Source organism: Myodes glareolus, chromosome 3, assembly GCF_982192425.1.
Source record: "Myodes glareolus chromosome 3, mMyoGla1.1, whole genome shotgun sequence".
NCBI lineage: Eukaryota > Metazoa > Chordata > Mammalia > Rodentia > Cricetidae > Myodes > Myodes glareolus.
The window spans coordinates 23,288,501-23,305,786 of record NC_142028.1 but is presented as its reverse complement, the minus strand read 5'-3'; the positions used below and the strand labels follow the sequence as shown (position 1 = coordinate 23,305,786).

The following is a 17,286-nucleotide window of genomic DNA, read 5'->3' as shown; positions in this document are numbered from 1 at the left end:
TAAAGAAAAAGGGCCATGATCTATCCAGTACCCTGCCTGCCTGACTCTACCCCTCAGCCCCAAACTGCCAAAAACCAGGCAAATAACACCTTGCTTTGTGGCATTGTGAAGCTGAATCCTCCTGGGAGCACACTAGTCCCTTCATAGCCTTAGAAAGAAAACTATTGTGGATTATTATTATTTTATTATTATTTTTGATGGAGGTTTTCTGTACTTAGAAATGTTTTCATATACAAACACTCTTGTGTTTCAATGCAGTACATAATTAAGCTTGTAATATGCTGAACAAGCTGTGGCTTAGGAGCCACAGCCCTAGGTGTGTGGTATAGGCTGTGCTGCAGAAGCTGGGTGAGGACACTCTATGCCGCTTGCACAAAGACAAAAACACCCAGAAATACATTTCTAGGAATCCTTCCTCATTGTTCCCCGGATCAGGTGCCTGTAAAATGTCAAGAGTTGCACGAAGAAAGTTAACTCGAAAGCCTCTCTGTCCATGAAAGCTGCATAGGGCACCTGGGGAAAAATTAAATCATCCTGACTCTCACTACTCTCAGACAGAACTGTCATGTTTGACTCCTGCTGTGGGTCGCGAACCAAGTCCCACGCTGTTTGGTACTTTTGCTTCCTTACCTTGATAAATCCCTACCCATTTCTGCCTCTCGCTTACAGCCCAAGATCAGAGAAAAAACGCCCGGATTTAAACATAAATCGAAAAGGCAGGACTGTCACTTGCCACAGGACTTCCTAAATCAAGGAACTAAACAAAAAGCAACATACCATTTAGGGAAATGCAGTCGCTGGAGAGTGCACTAGACCTGCATTTGGTTACGAATCTGTTTTGTACCGCTGCGTGCCAAAATAGATTCAAATAAACATTTAAAGAAAACCTGAGGGGCACATAAAGAGTATTTCGAAAATGACCCAGTCGGGCGCGACTGGAATCTCATTGGTGGCGCACTTCCGCCCTCTGCTGCTCGATGGTGTTTCTAACAGCTCATTCTTCTTCAACACTGGCGATGCTGTTTGAATCCAAAAAGCAACCTGAAGCTTTCCTTCCCAAGCGAACAGTCTCCACTGAGGCTTGCGGCTCGAATCTGTACCCTCATGGACATAAACCATTTCTTCTGGAACAAGGAGTCAGAGAGTTGGGCCTCACAGTTATTCATGATCTCTCTGAGCACGACAACTTTCTGACATTGGGCACGAGCCCGACAATGATCGAGCTCATGATTGAGTTCATGGGTGACTGGACTGCTCTACTCATGTGATCCTGATTTCGGATATTATTCTGGCACAAAACCATCTTAGAGTGCTCTCTTCGGCAGCACATATACTAAAATTGGAACGATACAGAGAAGATTAGCATGGCCCCTGCGCAAGGATGACACACAAATTCGTGAAGCGTTCCATGTTTTTAAGGGAGCCATTTTAGGGTTTGCAAGAGACTTGTCTCTAGAGGGGTTCCCAGGTCCAAGGAGAGGTCCCCAGATTGTTCCTTGGGCAGCAGAGGAGAGGGTGCCTGAACTGGCCTTGTCCCATAGCCACACAGATGAATATCATGCATATCACCATAGAACCTTCATCTGGCGATGGATGGAGATAGAGACCCACATTGGAGCACTGAACTTAACCCCCAAGGTTCAAATGAGGAGCAGAAGGAGGGAGAACATGAAGGAAGTCAGGATCACGAGGGGTGCGTCCACCCACTGAGACGGTGGGACTGATCTAATGGGAGCTCACCAAGGCCAGCTGGACACTGGGAGTGATGGAGCATGTGATCAAAATGGACACTCTGAACGTGGCTGGCCATGAGGGCTGACTGAGAAGCCAAGGACAATGGCACTGGGTTTTTATTCTACTGCATGGACTGACTTTGTGGGACCCTGGTTTGTTTGAATGCTCACCTTTATAGACCTGGATGGAGGGGGGAAGACCTTGGACTTCCCACGGGGCAGGGAACTCTGACTGCTCTTAAGACTAGAGAGAGAGGGGGAGGGGGGAAGGGAAAGGGAGGCGGGGAGGAGGTGGAAATTTTTGATAAATAAATTAATTAATTAAAAAAAATCTTAGACGTTGTAACATCGAACCCTCCGCTGACGTTTCCATTACAGTCTTTACAACAAAGGTGTTTACAGCACAACCTGAGTGTTTCAAAGCATCAAGGAGAACTTTGACGTATCGGTTCGTTGGTAGCGTCTTCTGGAGCATGAGCTGGCAGCTCTTTTCCCTGGTGAAAAGGCTGGAGAGGAAGCCCTAGTGGGGCTTCCGAGGGCCAGCGGCTCCAGGGAGTCCTGGCGGGAGTTACATTGCTTCAGCAGTGCTCCCCTTCTGCTGGGCCTCGTGGAATATTATTTTAACTGGGCAAAGATGTACTACATTTGTTTATGCTGCAGAACATTACTTTAGTTGTGTAAAGGTGTGTTAATTTTGTTTATGCTGCATTTGTTTAACTATGGAAAGATGTGCGCATTTGTTTCACATTGCCTGCCTATGGCGCCTGATTGTTCTAAGAAAGCTGAACGGCCATTAGTGAGGAAGAGAAAGGATGGGTAGGGATGTCAGGCGGAGAGAAATCTAGGCGGAGAAGGAGGAAGAATTAGAGGAAGAATAAGATGAGAGAATGAGAGACAATCCTGGGGCAGGAAGCCAGCCACCTCCATCCAGTCAGACACAGAAACAGTGAAAGATAGGTGTAATGATAGAAAAGGTTATAAAGCCCCAAGGCAAAAGGTAGATAAAAAGATAAATTTAAGATAAAAGTTGTTTTAATACAAAATGCAACCTGAAGCTTTTATTCACAAGAGAACAGTCTTCACAGAGGCTTGTGGCCTGAATCTGTAGCCACGAGATTAAAAGTTTGTGGTCTAGCCAGAGACAAGCCTAAGTTATGCCAAGCATTTATAATTAATAATAACACTTAGTGTCATGATTTGGGAACTGGTTGGTGGCCCAAAATAGAAAAAGCACAGGAAACCATCATCATCCAGTCCACTGACCCAAACTGACACACCATGGCACCACCAGAATACAAGTCCTCAATGATGGCAAACTCCCAAACTCCAGTTTTACTACAGATTCTGTTGGAAACCACAAAGATAAATGTTCAGGAGGCAGCAGAAGCCAGCCCCTCAGTGTTGAAGTTGCTGGAAAGAATGTATCAGTTTTTTTTAACCATCCCCAACTATACATAGGTCAGGATAACTAGCTATGCCTAGATCCCAAGTCCACATATAATGTTGGGAATGGAACTAATCAACAAGCTCTGCTTCCAAACCTAACAACTGTAAACGGACCAACTAAGTTCACCATGGGTGAATCTCAGGGGCAATGGTATCTATTTAATGTCACCAGGAATCCCCTAGATAGTTCCCCTATGCAGATTTATGTAACCATACACATTGGGTCAATTCCAGGAATGGCATCAAGTGTATTTCTAGGCCCAGAGACTACCTGGCGTTCTTGTACTGATTTAGGGCTCGATCAAGTATACATTGTCTGTATTACCTGCACTAGAGAACCCACTCTGTTGTGACCTTGCGCATATTATACCACGGGTGTTCATGTATAATGGAGAAGGAGACAGGGCCTGAGTCAGTCTTGGACTTGGTTTTTCCTGTGTCCTGTGAGCCATCTCCATCTTCATTCCCCTGTAGGTGGGGGCAGCCAGCACAGCCTCCACTGCAGTTGGAACTTTAGCTTTATTTATGTGGCATAAAAACTTTCAGAAACTCAGTGTTCAAGTAGACATACACCTGGAATATTTGAAAATTCCCATTAGGAAGCGCAGTTAGATTTTTTTAACCAGGGCTGTTTTTCAGAATTGAAGAGGATTGAACCCCTCTCGAGGAGACAAGCAGGTCTCTGTATTGCACTGGGAGAAACTTGTTTCTTTTATGGCAATCTGATAATTAGAAAAGTTGGTCAGAAATTGCATTCAGAAATGATAAAGGGCAGAGACATAAGAATCTAACAGTTGGTAACAATCTATGTTCTCCTTGTCTACTTAAGGCCACGGCAGGGCAATTAATCCTTTTGCTCCCAGCTCTCATTACAGGATCCTGCTTGCTCAACCGTCTACTCAGCTATGGAAAACAGAATAAATTCTGTTGACACATGGTTCTAAGGAGACAAAATAACCCTCTGTTACCAGGTGAATCCATTATTTGACTCATGTCCAAAGACTCAGGGGATCTATGAGGAATGTATGACTTTCCCAGAACTTATCAGGTCACTAAGCCTTAGCTCAACTGACACCATGATGGAAGTACCAATTGGGTCTTGGATCCCAACAAATAGGCAGCAATGCCTGCCAAAATGAAAGCGTACAATTCATCAAAGTGCACAGTTCTGGGAAAGTCTCTAAATAGACTATCTTGGTTTTTGACTTCTGGAGTTTGCTTCCGACTACTTGTTTCTGCTAAGTGACTAAGTGGGGTGTGCCAAACAAGTAGGTGAGGTGTTTTTTTTTTTTTTTTTTTTTTTTTTTTTTGCTCAATACCTCATCCTGAGGAAGACTTATTGCTTTACCTGGGTCCTGAACACCCTGTTTAGTCTCTGGATGGCCAATAAAGATTTTTTGTTTGTTTGAGCCCGTGTCTGAGTGGTCTTCTCTGGTGGACACCTTACAATATTTAGCAAGTAGATGGGAAGAAATAACCAAACTCAGTGTTGATAACAATAACATAGAAACAAATAAAAATCATTCAAAGATTCAATTAAACAGAGTTTGTTCTTTGAGAAAATCAGTTAAAGATTCATAAATCCTTACCCAAATTAACTAAAAGACACACGGAGGTGATCCCAAGTAATATAATGGTAGACTAATGGGGGAATATAATAACAGACAGTGAAGAAACCCGCAGTAATAAGTAATACTTTAAAAACATATAATCCACCAGATTAGAAAACCTAAAGGAAATGGATAAATTTGTTGATGCATATCACCTACCAATCTAAAATCAAGAGCAGAGAAGCATTGAAACAAACTTAAAATCCTTGTGAAATAGAAGCAATAATAAAAACTCTACCAACTGACAACCCGAGGGTCAGATGGATTTACTACAGAATTCTAAGACTTTAAAAAAATTAATGTCAGCATTCCTCAAATTATCCCACAAAATTAAGACATAAGGAATACCTTTTTATTTGGCCACAATTATCCTGATATCTAAACTAGGATAAAGCTTTCAAAAAGGAGTATTGCAGAACAAGTTCCCTTATGAAAATAGATACAAAAAATGATCAATAAAATATTTGCAAACAGAATCCCAAGAGTATCAAAAAGATCAATTGCCATGATCAAGTTGGCTTCATCCCAGACATGCAGGGATCATTCAGTATACATAAATCAATAAATATCACCTACCAGATATCCAGACTGAAAAAAACCCATTTGCTGAAAAAAAGTCTTTGATGAAATCGAACATCCTTTCATGGTAAAAGTCCTGGAGAGACTAAGGATACACAGGACATACATCAACACAACAAAGACAGTGTATAGCTCACCCCCAGCCAGCTCTGAAGTGAATGGAGAGAAACTTAAAGCATCCACAGTAAAGTCAAAGATAAGAGAAGGACGCCCATCTGTCCATACCTAGTCCATCTAGTACTTGAACTCTTAGAAGAACAATGAGGACAACTGAGGTGATCAGGGGATACCAACAGGCAAGGCAGAAGAAAACACATCTTCAGTTGCAAATGATATGATAATATGCACAGGTGATCTTAAAAATCCTACTAGGAAACTCCTACAGATGATGAGCATTTTTAGCAGTAGGACGACAAAAAATTAACACACATAGAATCGACACATTTCATAAAAGCCTCAAAAAATTTAAAATGTCTTATGGTAACTCTAACCAAACATGTGAAAAACTTGTATCATAAAAATCCTTAAAACACTGTTAAAGAAATTGAAGAAAATATCAGAAAACAGAAAGTTTCTGCATGCTCATGGTAGGATAGATATTATGAAAATGGCTCTTCTCCATAAAGCAATCTACAGATTCACTGCACTCCCCACCAAAATCCCAACACAATTCTTCACAAGTCTCGAAAGGACAGCTCTCAGCTGTATATGGAAGCACGAACACCCTGGGATAGGAAAAATAGTTCTGAATAGTAAAAGAACTGCTGGAGATCTCACCATCTGAGATCTCAAATTCTACTTCAGAGCTATAATAATAAGAACAGCATGGTGTTGGTGTAAAAACAGACACGTTGATCACCAGCATTGAACTGAAGATGGAAATGTAAGTGCACACACCTATGGACCCCTGATTTTTGATAAAGAAACCATACATAGTCATGAGAAAAAGGACAGCATCTTCAACAAATAGTGTTGGTCAAACTAATGGCTGCCTGTCAGGAAATGCAGTCTCATTCATTCTTACCACTCTGCACTAAACTCAGTCCAATTGGATCAAAGACTGCAAAGTAAACCAGACACAGTGAGCCTGGCAGGAGAGAAAGTGTTGAATAGCCTGGTGCTCATTGGCACAGGAAGAGACTTTCTGAACAGGGTACTGTTTGAACAGGTACTAAATCAATAATAAATAAATGGGGTCCCATGAAACCGAGAAGCTTCTGCACAGTAAAGGACACTGGCATTCAGACAATGTGGGAACCTGCAGAAATAAAAACGTTTTTACCAACCACACATCTGATATTGCCAATTTTAAAATATGTGTTGGATTCCAAAAACAATGCATCAAATAAACAAATCACCCAATTTGAAAAGTGCTGTATACATCTCACCAGAGATTTTCAAAAGATGGACACAAATGGATGAGAAACACCTAAAGAAATGGTCAATATCCTTAGTTACCAGGACACTGCAAATAAAAACTACATTGAGATTTCATTGTATAAAAGTCAGAATGTCCAAGATAAACAAAAACCAGCTCCTGCTGGCGAGGTTCTGAGGTTGATACAGAGAGCGTGAATGTTTGCACACACACACACACACACACACACACACACACATGGGAGAGAGGGAAGAAAGGACAGAGGAGGAGGAGGGGAATTGGAAACTCCCTTTCTAATATATAGGAATCACACACTGTGCCCACTGAGGTTGCTTGGAGGCTCTGCTTTGCCTCTATTTCACTCCACGATCCACAGGAAGATGGCAGGACCTGCAACGTTGTCTACATTGGTAAAGAAAATCAAGGAAATTATACCCTGGTTCTTAAAACACCCAGCAGTGACATTCCTACAGTTGACTGAGGAAGTCACATGGTCTGAACTCATAGGCACAGGGGAGTGTCCTATATGGCCTCTGTTGTGTTCAGATGCAGAGGCTGAGCAGGCGAGTCTTAGTCTTAGCTGATGGACGCATTCATTGAGGGGGGGATTGGATCATGAGGATCTAGCCTCCACCAATGAATTAATCACACATAGCTTCCCAATTTGAAAGCCTTGCTGTGAGGTGAGGACGCCTTCTGAGACAAGGCCTAACTGTTGAAGACACTGAAGCTGTGTCTGTCTTATCCTTATCCTTGGTTCCGATGTTGTTACTGCACTGGGCAAGGACCATGAGCCTTCCCGCACTAGTGTTACTATTGAAATCCCTTTTGAAATCTCTTCCCAAACTGAGCTGGTCTCTCCTGGAGTCCAGCATTTAGAAGTCAGTGACAAGCTTCCCTGTGTTGTGGCCCCAGGAGTTTCCCGAGGATTGAGTTTTGAGACCTGTGATTCACCCCTGATGAAGGCCACCTCTGTGTGCTGCCTTCATCTGAGCACTGATCTCCCGCTGTGAATGTGGGGCGCCAGGCAAGAGCAAAAGAGCACAGGGATGCAAGTGTGGGCTGTGGGGCAGAGCCGACTTGTCCTGGCCTGGGAGCTGGCAGGCCTTGTGGAGTGCGTTTCCCGGAAGGAGCGCGAGGGGGCGCCCAGCACCTCGCTTCAACCTCTGCAAGTAAGGTGAAGAACTCCTGAGCTGCTGATGTCATCAAGAAGAGGCTTCAACTCCAAGAAACCGGTAATAGATCTACTGCCCTTTGTGGTGGCACAGGCCGGTAGGATGTGCTGATAGAGGCAGAGGCAGAAGTGTCTGAACTGAGGCCAGCCTGGACTGCACATTTTTAGCTCCCAAACACAGATACACTGACTACGACTCTGGAGTTACTTTCATTGGCAGGAAGCAAACTTTCTACCTTTAGTTTTAACTTTTAACGCGTAGGTAAGGTAGGATTGCCTCTCTCAGGTATACAGTAAATTTCTTTCTTGTAAGTTCCTAGAGATTTTGGGAGGATTCCCCACCCTCTGGCCACCACACAATAATTCTGCTGGCCACTAACGAGGTGAATGTTCACAATGGAATCTCTTGATTTCCTTCAGTACACGGTATACATTATGGTATACATTATGCAAAGTAACATCAAAAACGGAAGAACTCAATTTTGAAATCCGATATTACTTTTTTGATACAGTAGAAGAAAAGAACTGACCTTATCACCAGTAGGGACCCCAGAAAATACTACTGGGGTGTAGCCACTCCCTCTTCTTTGTTAACAAGGATACACATGTGGAGTAAGTATAAGCAACCCAAAACACACATAGAGCCCTAGGGAAGGAAGAGAGCAAGATAAAATTCTTAATTCACACCTCATACCTCTAGGCCTTCAGCCCCACAGATGAAGGTGGGACAGGAACAGAAGAAAGCAAGCCTTCCACGTAGTTGTCCTGTCCTTGTCCTTGTCCTCAAGGGAGAGACAAAAGAGATTGTTTCCTTCTCCCAGGGAGGCAGAACACTAAAGGAAGTAAAAGACATCCTAGAAATAAAACCACAGAAAAAAAAAGTCTCTTCCATTGGGCAACTGCTGTGGCCCATGGTAGTGAGTTTGTGTGAAGGGAGTTTTCCTGCTGTAGTCCAGGGGAACCTTGTGTTGATAATTATTTAACCCTAATAATTATCAGGGTTATGCTAAGGAGCCCTTGCATGTCATTGAGTCATGACTGTCAACTGTCTTGCCCATGGAGTGTGATGTTTATCAGTTCAATCTCCAAAAACATGACAGCCAGAAACAACAGTTAAAGAAAAGTTTGAAGAAAGAGAACAAAAGCTTACCTATGAACACCCAATATATTACCCAGAACCTAAGGTACCTTTGTGAGTTCCTAGTTTCATAGATAAAAAGATAAAAGAATTGAAAAAATGCTTCAGACAGAAACTTCAGGACTATCTCATTGACATTTGAGAGAGAGAGAAAAGGAAAAAGAGGACGCATGTTGGCAGTTATAGATCCCGGGCCCCTTCATTTTCTTCTCCTGCTGGAGTGAACTGAGCAAACACCTGTGCCTGCAGGAGACCTTGCAGCTGCTCTGAGCAGGAGATCTGCAACTGAAAGATCCTGAGAGCTGGGCATGGCTATTAGTTATCCCTATACAAGCTGCCCCTGAGCGCAATAAAGTTAAGCATTTGACATTCTTGTATCAAGGATGACCTGTATCCCTGTCTCCTCATTCTGTCTTTTTGTCTGTCTTTCTGTGGTATGATTTTAAATTGCCAGGCCCTGTTCCCAAAGCTCCCATCCTGGTGCTGTAGTGGCAAGGGAGCTAGAGGACCATTTGAGGTTTTCTCAACAGGTGCCACCCTCCCCCCATTCAAACAGGATGGGGTTTTTAGAAATGCAGGTCAGGTGGGGGACAAAAGAAAAGAATAAATAAGAATAAGAAAATTATGCTGATTTAGAGACCAGGGAAGCAGTCAGGCTGGGCAGTGGGAGTCTGCCAGCAGCTGCCTGGGAGTGGACATCCTTGCAGGCAGGCTTAGCAGTGGGCTCTGAGAGGGACTGCATTAGGGGAGTGGATCCTGAATGTGTCCATGCTTTCTGTGTTTAGGGGATGGTTAGTTATTTCAGAATCTGTGTCTTCAAGTGTGTCTTCTCACTGAAAGACCTGGATAAATCCACATTCCCCTAACAGGAAAATAGAGCCAAAAATCTAGCAGGAAGAGAAGAATCAGAAATCTAAGGTTAACCAGTTCCAGGGTTCCAGGAACTAGCTGAAGATAAAGGTAGATTGTAATCTTGAGAGTAATCTTGAGAGACCAAGAGATTCCCCCTAGTAATTGTCACCCCCTAGTAATTATCACCAGAATAGGAACTAGCTGATTACGACCTTTGAGAATGATCTTGAGAGGCAGGGAACTGCACCCTTGTAACCATCACTGGAATTTTCGGAATCTTCTGTGACATCCTCCCTGTCCCCCCTTTCGGATTACTGGGCTATGTGTTTTTTTCCTATAAAAACTACTTCTCCCAGTCACTCGAGGTCGAACTCTTCCCCTGCGTGGGTTATGAGTCTCGGCCCCAGTGCACTGGTCCCCGTCCTGTCGTCTTGTCATTAAACTTCGTGTGATTGCAGCAAGGACGGTCTCTCATGAGTTACGGGGGGGGGGGGGGGGGGGTTCGCGTCTTCCCGAGGCTAGAGTGAGAGTCTCCCCAAATCGGGGGTCTTTCATCACCTTGTCTAGAAGAGAAATCAGTTCCTTTTCCTTTCCTTCTCATGTCCCCATCATTGTCCCTGTTTCTCTATCCTGCCTCCTAACAAACAATTTCCTAACTCAGGAAGCAGAGTTTTTTCTCCCTTCTTCTTCTTCTTCTTCTTCTTCTTCTTCTTCTTCTTCTTCTTCTTCTTCTTCTTCTTCTTCTTCTTCTTCTCTCTCTCTCTCTCTCTCTCTCTCTCTCTCTCTCTGTTGGGAGCATAACAGGAAGGTCCTTGAGCCCACAGATCTCCACAGAAACCAGGAATGTTAAGCATACAGGATTGTCTTTACAATGGGAAAGTTGAAAATCCTGTTCTGACATCCAGAAAGACGGGAATTGGAAATGATTAATGATTAACAATCTGGTTATCTGTGTTATCTGTTGGGTCACGTCATAACAAGATCTTACACCAAGACTGGAGGTGACTATTTATCTAATAGCCTGAGACTCCACCAAGCTCCAACAACCAGGACTAGAGCTGGCTAACAGCCCAAATGATCTCTACACTATCCTTATGAATGAGAACAGGGCAGACGCTTAGACCCTTAAGCTAGCACAGGTTGAAAGACCCCCGATTAGGGGAGACTCTCACTCGAGCCTCGGGATGACTCGAAAACACCCCCCCCCCCAGTAACTCACGAGAGACCGTCCTTGCTGCAATCACACGAGGTTTAATGACAAGACAACAAGACGACAAGACGACAGGACGGGGACCAGTGCACTGGGGCCGAGACTCATAACCCACGCAGGGGAAGAGTTCGACCTCGAGTGACCGGGAGAAGTAGTTTTTATAGGAAGAAACCACACAGCCCAGTAATCCGAAAGGGGGGCAGGGAGGGTGTCACAGAAAACTCTGAAAATTCCAGTGATGATTACAAGGGGGCAACTCCCTGCTTCTCAAGATCATTCTCAAAGTCTTAATCAGCTAGTTCCTATACCAATGATAATTACTAGGGGGTGATAATTACTAGGGGGAGATAATTACTAGGGAGAATCTCTCTGTTTCTCAAGATTACTCTCAAGATTACAATCTACCTTATCTTCAGCTAGTTCCTAAAACCCTGAAATTGGTTAATCCTAGATTTCTGATTCTTCTCTTCCTGCTAGATTTTTGGCTCTGTTTTCCTGCTAGGGGGATCTGGATTTATCCAGGTCTTTCATCTCCCCACTTTTTCTAGTGCCTAGTTCTAATCATAGAACTAGATTTCAGTATCTTTTTGACGTTTTAAAGCACTATATTCGTGGCGTAACATCAAAATCTGAACAGCACTTATTCTTTTTCTATTGAAGGTAATTAGTCTGTTTAATATACATGGACCTAATATCAGTAGCAGAAGCAAAATTAGGAGTGGTCCCATAAGGAGGATATCAAAGTAGTCATCCAGGGAGATCTATTAAACCAGCTCTCAAACCATCCCTGATGTACTTCTCTGTCTTTCTGTCTTTTGTCTAATCTTTCTCTAAGTTTGCTCATGGAATCTTTAATTACTCCCGAATGGTCCACATAGAAGCAACATTCCTCTTTGAGATCAGCGCATAATTCTCCATCCTTTAAGAATAACAAATCTAATCCCCTTCTATTCTGTAAGACCACTTCTGAGAGGGAAGTCAGTGATTCTTCGAGTTTGGAAACAGATTGTTCTAAAGCCCTCAAATCTTAATTCATTTAAGAACTTGAAGTACTGAGGGGCCTGTATTAGGGCAGCAGTACCTGTCCCAACACCGGCAGCTTCTCTAAGGCCCAGGATTACTGCTAGTGTCAGAGAAATAGGTTCTCGTCGAAAGCGAGTTTGGTGCCTGTCAAACTCATACCAGTTGTAGGAGCACACAGTAATCTTTGGTATCATCAAAAACTAACGTTGACATGCAAGGCGTCAAGGCTGTACTACAAGCCCATCATCTGCCTAAACCAGGAACCAAGTACCTGGTGTCAGGAGTCTCAGGGCTCTTCAGAGTCTCATTACATAACCTCAGTAAGAGTCCATCTATGATTAGTCCTCCAAACACAAGCCTCTTGACTGGTAGTGTTGTCAAAAGCCCCAGATACTGTAATTCAGGTAGTTCAGGAGCTCGCTTCATGTGGGAGGCGTGGATCCAGGCAGAGATGCATACTTCTTTCAGTTGTTCCCAGATCTGGCGTCTCACCACTTCAAGGGCCTTTAGACGGGAAAAATAAAGGTCTAGAAAGAATAGCATCAGGATTATATATTCCACCTGACTCAGTGAGCAGTGGCGGTTCTCCACATAGGATCTCATAAGGCATGAGTTTAAATCGCCCTGGGGTATTCCAAACCTGGAACAGGGCAAAGGGAAGGAGGGCTGTCCAGTCATTCCCGCAGGTCTCTTTTAGAATTCTATTTATCCTTTCTACCTGTCCTGACTGTGGGGTCGGTAAGCACAATGTAATTTCCAATTGATCCCCAGTTGGGTGGCCAGTCCCTGACTTACCTGGGCAACAAAGGCAGGTCCATTATCAGACCCAATTACCTTGGGTATCCCAAACCTTGGGAAGATTTCTTCTCTGATCTTCTTAGCCGCCGTTGGGTATCCCAAACCTTGGGAAGATTTCTTCTCTGATCTTCTTAGCCGCCGCATGGGGGGGGGGGGGAGGGTGATACACAGCACTGAGGAAAAAAGATTGTTAACCTCTTTAGGTCATAGCAATTACCCTCAGATTTTTTGTTTGGTGTTTGAAATCCTGTTGGGGTACATCCACCTTCTACAACTGTGTCTGGCAGCCTCAATACCTTGTAACAGCAAAGCTGAATGGCCCAGCCATCCATACAAGCATGCTGCCCCACAGCCACGTGCTTGGGGCTGAGGCTGACCCCTATGCTTATGGTTGTATCTCTAAAGTCTTGTAAGTGGTCACAATATCAAAGTCAAAGAAGTCATTATTTGAGTAGTCAGTGTCAGTCTAAGTCAGGACAAAAGCACAACACACATTACACAGACATACAGGACAAAGGCGCCAAACAAACTAAAAACTTCAAGCTGCTTCACGGGTGTGACCAGCCCCACTTTTGAAATGAGACCGCTATCCATGCAGTCTCTACAGAGAACTGACCATGTCATTCATGTATCATACCACAGAACTGAGAAACGCCACCCGTATCTCACCAGAGAACTGAACATGCTACCTGCATGTAAGACAAAATAGAGACCGAAGATACACAATGGCTAACAAAGCTTCAGAAAGGCAAAACCACTGACTCAAGAGTCAATGTCACGGTCTGTTCCAGTCATCAAAGTCACAAGTAAGACAAAACAAAGGGCACACAAGACACGCAAGCAGATGTCCGTCTCCACTGAGGCAGACAAAACCATTCCAGAAATACAGACGGCTGAGAGGACATAGTTCCTTCAATCCAGGAGAACTTCCATATCCCCACCAGCACCCAGACGGGAATCTCCCAGGCATCCCTGGGTCCCTTCTCACCTCCTGGGACGTCTCCCAGGGCAGCAGTCAGTGATCTAGCATGCCTGCTGATCACTCCCTCTGTCTCCTCCTGAGACAGGGGCGACTGCAAAACCGAAAATACAGAACCTGAACCTGAATTCAACAGAAACACAGAGGCACGACTGTAGACCCGAATGTACTGAACTTGAATTTAACCAGCACAAAAACACAAAGGCACGACTGTACAGAACCTGAACGGCATGGAAACACAAAGGCACAACTGTAACCTCTAATGTACAAACTCAAACCTGAATTCAGCCGGCACACAAAAACACAAAGAACCTGCCTGCACACAAAGACAAAGATACATAGACAATGTCTCACCTCCAAGTGGGTCTTTGGAGACGAGGGTGGTCGCTAATCCCGGGACGAACCCCCAAAATGAAAGACCCCCGATTAGGGGAGACTCTCACTCGAGCCTCGGGATGACTCGAAAACACCCCCCCCCCAGTAACTCACGAGAGACCGTCCTTGCTGCAATCACACGAGGTTTAATGACAAGACGACAGGACGGGGACCAGTGCACTGGGGCCGAGACTCATAACCCACGCAGGGGAAGAGTTCGACCTCGAGTGACCGGGAGAAGTAGTTTTTATAGGAAGAAACCACACAGCCCAGTAATCCGAAAGGGGGGCAGGGAGGGTGTCACAGAAAACTCTGAAAATTCCAGTGATGATTACAAGGGGGCAACTCCCTGCCTCTCAAGATCATTCTCAAAGTCTTAATCAGCTAGTTCCTATACCAATGATAATTACTAGGGGGTGATAATTACTAGGGGGAGATAATTACTAGGGAGAATCTCTCTGTTTCTCAAGATAACTCTCAAGATTACAATCTACCTTATCTTCAGCTAGTTCCTGAAACCCTGAAATTGGTTAATCCTAGATTTCTGATTCTTCTCTTCCTGCTAGATTTTTGGCTCTGTTTTCCTGCTAGGGGGATCTGGATTCATCCAGGTCTTTCACTTGCAGATTTCCATGGCTGAGCTTGACTGTTTCCCTGATCTCTGCAAGCAGCCCTTTTACACTCTCACTAGCTCTCTCCATAATGCACCCAACTCGGTGTTAGTAAGCCCAAGTGTGCTTATCACCTGGTCCAGGACTTCCAGAAAAACACCCAGGTTGTCAGGCAAGGTGGGCCTTTAATCCCAGCACTCTGAAGGCAGAGGCAGGGGGAATATCTGAGAGTTTGAGGCCAGCCTGGTCTACAAGAGCTAGTTCCAGGACAGGATCCAAAGCTACACAGAAAATCCCTGTCTCAACAAACAAATATACAAAACAAAACAACAACAACAAAAAAACCCACCCAGGCAATTAATTGTTCACACCTTCCCTGTGGTTGCTAAGCCAGTCACAAGCCATCCCTCTATCCCCTCCTCTGCTGCTATCTTTTCTATCTATGATCTTAAAGATGCCTATTTTACTATCCCTCTGCACCCATTCTCCCAAGTTCCTTTTGCCTTCACTTTGGTGGATGTAGACATTCTTCCTGCCCTGCATTTCACCTGGATGGTTTTGCTCCAGGGATTCTGAGACAGCCCCACTACTTTGGCCAGGTCTTACAAAAGAACCTCAGCAACCTGGACTCGTCCCCTCACCTCCTTCTCCACTATGCAGACAATCTCTGCTTATGCAGCCTTCTCCACAGACCGATCTCCCACACTCCGTGACCCTCTTAACTGGCCTCTGATAGCTATAAAGTTTCCAGAGACAAGGCCCAGGTCTGCCAGCCATGAGTCACCTATCTGGACATGTCACTCTCAGGACAGGGAGAACTATTCCCAGAGCCAGGTTGGAGGAACTCCTTGTCTTCCCTACCCTCAAACCAAATGTGAGCTGCTTGTATTAACAGGCTTCTTTTATTCCTCTACAAGGGACCTTCAACATTTTCCTTGCTGCTCAGCTTCTCTATCATGGCTCTCAGGGGCCCCTAGAGCAGTCACCATCCCCCTCCCTCCCTTCTTTCCGCATAAACACACTTAAGTCTGTCCTCTGGCTTCCATACTAGCCTTTCACATGCTAACCAAGGACAACTCCTCAAAACATTTGCCAAAGATTGGGAAGGGGCACATATTACGCCCTGGTTTACTTCTCTAAACAGCTAGACATAGTCACTGTAGGCTGGACATTTGCCCCTAGATCCTGGCCACAGTAAAGCTGCTTTTCTTCATAGTCCCTACCCGTGGTCAGTACACACTCACTCAAGGGCCTCATCAGCCTCTGAGAGTTCCTAACTCTCTCTCCATCCAGAGCTCTCCATACTTACTAATAATAAATCACAGCCTTTTATTTGGGCCAAGACCACTATACACCCCACAACACTTCTCAAATAACCCCTCCACATCCTCTCACCTTTTCCCCTCAACTTTGAGACTGTTGCCCTGTCTTCTAACCCTTTTGTCCATATATTGGATCACCCCTTGAAAAAGCCCCAGATTGTTTTACAGATGGGAACAGCCTAAAATAAACCCCTTATCCATCAGGATGTTCTGTACTCAAGGGAACCCTGCTGCCAAGGGGCCCAGTGCCCAGCAGAGTCCCAGGAAGTCAGAGAAGCTGGAGAAGAGATGTGGGGAGGCAAACTATCGAACAGATGCCCAGACACACAGGGGAGCTGTACCTGAGGACAAAGCTTAGTTCTTCATTTTATTTTCCTCTCTGTTGGTTGTTCTTCCTCTTTCTACTTTTTTTTTCTATTTTATTATTTATTTATTTAATGTTTTCCAGACAAGATTTCCTTGGCTGTCCTGGAACTCGATCTGTTCCAGCCCAGGCTGTCCTTGAACTCACATAAATCCACCTGCTTCTGTCTCCCGGGTGCTGATTTAAGGTGTGCACCACCACTGCCTGTTCTGTTCTTTCTCCCTGTTGTTTTCCCCTTTCTTCGTCTTCCCAGTTGTTCCCCTTCTAATTCTTTGAGATGCTTTTCCTTTTACTTCTTCCCTGATGTTCCCTTTACATCTCTCCTCATTCTTCCTTCTTCTATTTTGTTTTCCTCTTATTCCTCTTTTACCTCCAAAGACAAAAATTCCCTTTTTTCTCTTTTCTTTTCTTTTCCTTTCTTTCTTTCTTTCTTTCTTTCTTTCTTTCTTTCTTTCTTTCTTTCTTTCTTTCTTTCTTTCTTTTCTTTCTTTCTTTCTTTTTTTTTTTTTTACCGCATGAGTGCTCTGTCTGTATGCCAGTTTGCTCTCTTTCGGCTTTCGAATGCCCTCAGTAAATCCCTTCTGGAACATTTCTTCCCTCTGAATATCCTTCTTTCTGGGTTCTTCCTTGCTCTTTGAGCTTCCAGCCACACCTTAAGATGGCGCTGGAAGTTGAGGGGAGCAGGGGGGTGGCG

General features: G+C 44.3%; 1 long non-coding RNA gene and 1 other non-coding gene across 2 annotated transcripts; one reads left to right on the top strand and one right to left on the bottom strand.

The window, feature by feature from the left end:
- Positions 1-1,309: 1,309 nt before the first annotated feature.
- On the top strand, positions 1,310-1,416 carry LOC148122597 (U6 spliceosomal RNA). The gene has a single exon (XR_015737601.1). It is a non-coding gene; the product is annotated as a U6 spliceosomal RNA (small nuclear RNA).
- A 9,724-nt stretch (positions 1,417-11,140) lies between these two features.
- On the bottom strand, positions 11,141-17,248 carry LOC148122596 (uncharacterized). The gene is made up of 2 exons (XR_015737444.1): positions 16,570-17,248; positions 11,141-13,114 (listed from the first exon to the last, which is right to left on the bottom strand). It is a non-coding gene; the product is annotated as an uncharacterized LOC148122596 (long non-coding RNA).
- Positions 17,249-17,286: the final 38 nt, after the last annotated feature.